This window comes from Podarcis pityusensis, assembly GCF_964106645.2.
Source record: "Podarcis pityusensis genome assembly, chromosome: 3".
In the NCBI taxonomy this organism is placed as follows: domain Eukaryota; kingdom Metazoa; phylum Chordata; class Lepidosauria; order Squamata; family Lacertidae; genus Podarcis; species Podarcis pityusensis.
The window spans coordinates 81,544,887-81,551,451 of NC_138026.1; the positions used below are offsets into that span (position 1 = coordinate 81,544,887).

The 6,565-nt window shown below is 42.3% G+C and overlaps 1 long non-coding RNA gene across 1 annotated transcript; it reads right to left on the reverse strand.

Annotated features, from left to right (window-relative positions):
* Positions 1-2,276: 2,276 nt before the first annotated feature.
* On the reverse strand, positions 2,277-5,895 carry LOC308472732. The gene is made up of 3 exons (XR_013983685.1): positions 5,514-5,895; positions 4,224-4,380; positions 2,277-2,477 (listed from the first exon to the last, which is right to left on the reverse strand). It is a non-coding gene; the product is annotated as an uncharacterized lncRNA (long non-coding RNA).
* Positions 5,896-6,565: the final 670 nt, after the last annotated feature.

Here is a 6,565-nt window from a genome sequence, read left to right on the forward strand (position 1 = left end):
CCCACACGGGGTAATTAAGAGGCTGTTATGGGAGTAGGCAGCCTCCCTTGTTGCCCCAAGGAAATGGGGAACACTGCCCTTGCCTGCTGTGCCCATAAATCACCCCCTAATTCGAAAGAAGGGGGTGAGGGCCCTAGGCAGAATGCCCCCGTGTGGACATCGGCTCTCCTGGACGCTGTCTCTGATCGCGCACTAGTTGCAGCAATTTGGAATAATTAATTACAAAAGAAGCAAATGCACATATTTCAAGTGAAGAAGAGGAGTGAAGTCTGCTAATTTAAGTGACCTCTGCGAAAGAAGACGACGGGCTGGAGAAACAGGAATATTTTACGATGAAGATACACCAAAGGCGGGGTATGTTGACAACAGGGCTGAATGGGGGGGGGGAACCTTTTTTACTTTCCTTCTATGTGATTTACAAGAACCCCTCCTCATTAGAGCCGTCGGTTGAACTGACCCAAGCAGGATGATTAAGGTCTGTGTGGAGATAAACTTTAACCAAAAGTATGCTTTATGGAGACTGAGAAGCAATAAGAGCTTTTGGGAATGGCGCAGCAATTAATTCGGAGTCACCATCTTGCCAAAGGATTTACAGCCGGGAGGAAGAACGGATTTGTTTTCAGACTGCATTCCTAGTGAATCTCCTCAGAGGTTTTGAGAAAGGAGGCAGATTGGTGAAGATTAATGACGCTAAGACTGTTTTGATGTATGGAAGTGATGTTATATGGAAAACGTCTGGATATGGCTACTGGATAAAAATAATAATATCCACGCAGGATTACAAACTATTCTAACCAGCTTGCGGAGACTATCAGAGGTCACAAAGAGAAAGGAAAAATATATGAAAATAACAACAAGAGATGTGGAAAAATAATAAGAAAGGACTGGATAGTACTGTGAACATCATAGGGTTAGATTTGTGGACATTAAAACAGCAGTAAGAAGCAAGAAGTTGATTGGATCCCTTCGGAACTTGAAATATGGGTACCCCCAACAAAAATTTAAAATTCGGCTGTGTAATTTGGAATTTGTGTAATTTGGTTTGATTTGATGTGATTGGTCGGTTAATAAAAAATTATTCTTAAAAAAAAAAAGAACCACTTTGCCACCTCTCCTATCTTCTTGATAGCCCTGTTCTGGTTACTACTGCATCCTCTGACCACCATGGGCTTTTCCTTGATCTTTCATAATACTAGAATCCAGGGTCAGCTAATGAAGCTGAATGGTGGGAAATTCAGGGTGGACTAAAGGAAGCATTTCTTCACACATGTGGTATCTGCTACCACAAGATGTAGCGACATGCCTTCAGAATGAGATTAGACAAATTCCTGATGGATAAAGCTCTCAGTAGCTACTAGTCATGATGCTCCCCTTGATGTCTCCAAATACCAGACTTTGGGTTCTGATAGGAAAACAGAGCTATTGACCTAGATCCCAGAGGCATCTAACGGGCCACAGAGAGAAACAGGGTGCTGAACTAGATAGGCCTTTGGCCTGATCCACCAGCGCTCTTCTAGTGTGGTCAGCAGGAGACAACTTAAGCGGGCAAGCAGAATTGAAGCAAGGTGCTTGGCTGAGGTGAGCTTGAGCTGTGCCCTTGCAATAATTTGAGCAGGGGAGCTTACCTAGCTGACCACTCCCACCTCCCACCCTAGACAGATTTTTTGCAAGTTGGGGGTGGTCGGTGTAGATGCTTTATATGGAAAGAACCATTCAGTTATTACATGCTTGCACCTTGGCTCAGAGGCCTTTGGAGTTGCTTTCCCATAAAATAATTATTCTTGCACTTTAATGAAAATATGCAGATTATTCATCTGCACAAATGCCATTTCAGTGATGGCATTCAGGACCAAATTATCTCCTATGCATATTTTAAATTAATCAGGGGGAGGGGGGAAGTCGTTTTATGAATGCTTAAGATGCCCTTTGTTTTTGTGCTTTAACTAGGTTTTCTCTTCTGCAGTTCATATTTGTGACGTTGTGGAACTTACTTATGCATTTGTTGACTGACAGCAGATACATTTGCAGCTGCAGACATTAGCATCCCACTCCCCCCCTCTTAATTGTCTTGTTCCATTCGTTTGTGTGTTTATTTTCATGCAAAGTTGTTTCTTTGTGTTGTCTTGTACTTAATTCCTGGCCTTATTTAAAAGCAGACAGTTTTCATCTTAATCAGCTGGAGATTTTTTGTGTGTGCACACATGTTTCATTAATTTCAACCTTTTGTTTTTAGTGGCTGGTGTATTTCTTCTGAACATTGTTTTTTGCCCCTATAAAAATCTGCTGGCTAGGACTGTGTGTGTGTGTGTGTGTGTGTGTGTGTGTGTGTGTGTTTGGGAGTGCGCTGCTTCTTACTTTCCAAAATGGCAGCTAATGCATTTAACTGTTTGGTGCCATCTGCTTTTGTTGAGCACAAACCCGAATTAAAATCACTCCCATCAGAGACTGCTCACAAAAGACATCTGCTGAGCATATAACTGTGGGTAAAAAAAGAAGAAGTAAATAAAATGCTGTGCTGTTTTTTAACGGGATCAGAAAATGATCAGATACTCATATTCAGGTTGCAGGACACCTGTTATTACTGATGTAACAGACTCAGAAGGCATTCAGCACCTCCAATATTGATTTAATCTCTGCAAAATATCTCCAACTTGAATGCTGAGCTCATAGTTTAGACCCCAGTTCATAAGTTTGCAAAACTATTCAGTCATATAGAACATTATTATATGCAAAGGACCACCCCGTCAATGGTATGTGCAGCATGCATTTGGCACCTCTTTGTCTTCATAGCCATAGAACAAGAAAACCAAAGGAGGAAAATGTCTTTAGAATGATAAGACAGGGCAGAGGTGTCTTATATTCAATTTACACCCAGAATAGGATTGCTGTTAAATTGCTTTGCACTGACAGAGTGACACAGTACCCAAGGATAATAAATCTATGCTGGTGAATTGATACAATTGTGCATAACCTTTACAGCCATGCTGAAGTGCACCTTCTGCTCCCCCCCTTTTTTTGCTGCACCTTCCCTCCTGCTACAGGGTGGGTTTTGTTTTTGCTAGTACAGTAGTACCTCAGGTTACACATGCTTCAGGTTACATATGCTTCAGGTTACAGACTCCGCTAACCCAGAAATAGTACCTCGGGTTAAAAACTTTGCTTCAGGATGAGAACAGAAATTGTGCGGTGGCGACGGGAGGCCCCATTAGCTAAAGTGGTACCTCAGGTTAAGAACAGTTTCAGATTAAGAACAGACCTCCGGAACGAATTAAGTTCTTAACCCGAGGTACCACTGTAATTCTTTCAGGAGCTGAGCAGATTTGGGGGGGAGCCCTTGATAGGCCCTTGGCGTTCCTCTTTTTATGCCTACCCCACACTACAGGGTTATTTATTTTTTATTCTCTCTCTCTCCTTATTTGGTCAGTTGGCATTCAATGCTGGCAGGTAATGAAATCTAAGAACTTAATTGACAGACACTTTGAGGCATTATGGGCTTTAAGGGCACTCCTGATTCACATTCCACTGCCTTTGACTTGTGGGGATCTTTGGGGCTGCCCTTTAGGCCTGGCATTCATGGGACCTCCATGAAGTTTTCCAGAGAGTCATGAAGCCTTGCCCTGAAGAATTCTCTCTCCCCAGTGCAATGTGCAATATATTAAACGAATGCAAATCTTCTCTATACCCATGCAAATTGAGTGCAAGAAAATAACTTTCATTTCACCATTAGGAACTGATATGTGGGCTTTGCATAAGCATAAATAGGGATACAAAATACAAAGCCAGTTGAAAATCATCCTCGGGATGTTCCAGATGAAGAAATGAAAATTGCTCCTTGATTGCTACAGAGCTTTAATGGAGTCTGCTCCAAGCTCTTTCCCCCACTTCCATTCTGTCAAGTAACAATTGTTGCTACAGAGGATCAGCCAAAGGCATGACTCATTCCTCTAAATGGAAGAAAGCTAACCTTGGCATCCTTTATCATGCAGCTCATTAATAATGCAGTCCATAATTCGAAATGGCAGCACAATTTGTCCCCATGGAAATAATCCCAACGTAAATTTGTTTTGTGGTAGCCAAATCTTGCAGGGACCCAGTATCTCAAGTTTCCATACCTCAGATTAGGTCTTTAATTTACTTACACCTAAAGCATTTTTAAAAGAGGGATGCACCAATATGAATGGCATAGAAGTGAGAATTCTGCTTTGAAGAAAAACTCTTCCCACCAAATAAGAAATTACTAGTCCTCTCTGAAATCTTGTTACATCTTCATCGGCTGAAACAAAGAGATACCAATCAGAACCAAGCAGGAAAAATAGACGTGCTGTTCTGTTCAGATGACATTCAAAGAAAAATGCTTGAAATGTAGGTTTTTGAAGATCTCTGTGGGAAGACAAGATTGTTAGAGCCGAAGCATAAAATCTCATGCTGAGCACAGTTTTCCTGGTTGGAAACACACAAACACTCATATTAAATCAATAAGCCCAGAAGTTATCTAGAATACTTCAGTCAGAAAAAATAATGCTGAAGATGCTATTGAACTTTCATAATCCTATTTACTTGAGATTAAATTCAGCGTTAAAATCTTCTTTGGATTCTAATTTATCTTTCAGATCACTTGAATAAGTTGGTTCTTACTTGATGTCTTCCAGACCTATAGTTATGAAAACCTTTAAAGCAGGGAGGCAATCCTTTCATAGGAGTAACTGAAAAGGTGGCTTAAATGTGAAAGAATTAAACTGAAACCTTTTGTTAGACAGAAATTGGCACAAGCTGCTGGCAGGACAGCTGGTAGTTAATTTATAGGTGATGGTTTAAAACATTGTTTTCTTATTACTTTAAAGTGCAATCTTAAATAGTTGGGGAGTGACATTCAAAGATCTTCAACAACTGCCTGGTCTGGCTTGAGTCAGCAGCGTGGAAAAGAAAGAGGAGAAATACGCTTTGGGGAGGGAACTTAGTTCAGTAGTAGAGCATCTGCTTTGCATGCAGATCCAATTTTGGATCCTCCTGCTGCCCAAACTGGATCTGCCTTTCCACAAAGGAGAGTTGCCCCACTCCCTTGATTATTTTGGTTCCCTTTTCTGAACCATTTCCAACTCTACAATATCCCTTTTGAGGTGAGGTCCGCCAGACCCTGATATGAATTTGCATCAGTCCGCGGCAGCTGGGGCAGGATAGGCCAAGGAGTGGACCTGGCTGCCAAAGTTGTTGCTCTGGTCTGCCCCCAGGGCATTTAAATAGGCCGGCACTACTCTTAGCAACGCAGTTGGCCTGGAACGTCATGAGAAAACATCATAGAGAAGGAAGAAGACCCAGAGAGAGGGTCCTCATGAGATTGTTTATGATGCAGTACAGGAGCACCGGGAGCAGAGCACAGGGATCACCAGGATTCTCTGCTTTTGAGGAAGTGCGCTAGTGGCAAGGAGCAAGGTGCAGGCTCCCTGAGCAGAGCATCGGCAGCATCCAGCCCTCAGAAGAGCTGAAGGCTCTTGGCTTGTTAGCCGCCCAAGAACCTTGGTGTGTTGGTTAGCTCAGGCGCCTTTAGAGGAGTCCTGCTCTGGTGTTCTTTGTCTTGGTGGATTGGCCGTGTGAAGAGGCGAGAGGGAACAGCCTGTCTGCTACTACCTTCCAGAGGGCTCCTGTTCCAGTGTGATCATTAGTGGCACTGGTGAGAGGGCTCCTGCTCCCTGGGGAAGGGGTGCTGCAACTGGGTACTCAAGTCCATTGATGAAATCACAAAGGGTATCATAACATGCACTTGTTCAAGTCGCAGTGAACAAAGTAATCCTGAAAGTCTTCCTTTTCACTATTCAAGTATTTGCAGAGACCACCTCTTGTCTTCATGATCCTGAGGATTACCAATATAGATGAGAACGCTAATGCTGTTGGGCTCTCCCATTTGTTTCTGCGGGGATATTTTATCAATTATTCTTGTTCGGTTTTTACCCTTGATGGGATTTTGCACAGAAAGTTGCTTCGCAAGCATTAACACTTGCTATTAAATCATAAATCTTCAGGTCTTCCTCATTCTGTTGGCTTTTAGTCTATTGCTTTTCAGGCCTTTGCTTCCTGTTTTCCAAAGTTCATTTTCTACCTACGTAATCTCTTTTCTTTACGGATTTCAGATTCTTTTCAGCTGGCTTGCTGACCCACATTAGCATCTTCTGCCATTTTGTGACACAAACCATCCCATAATGAACATGGATCATATTGAATGGTGCTTCAGGTACTTCTCCTTCCGCCGTGCGTTTTCTAAACTGTCACTGCATCTAATCCATTCTCAGCTAATCATTTGGCATTCACGTTTCTGGCGTCCAATTTTTTGAGCGCATCTCCATGCATATTTCAGGTCTGTCAGGAATATGACGGACTGCCTTTTATTCACTTACCGAGGTACACAGAAAAAGCCCTTTTCACATTTGATCTGAAAATTTGCTACAATTAAGTTGAGACAGGAACACAATCAAATGACTGGTGCAAAACTCAGTTAGTGACAGCAGGCAAAGTACTTTTTGCCAGTAAGCATTAAACTTGGGTTTTTTAAAAAGCTACTTCTCAGAGTGAC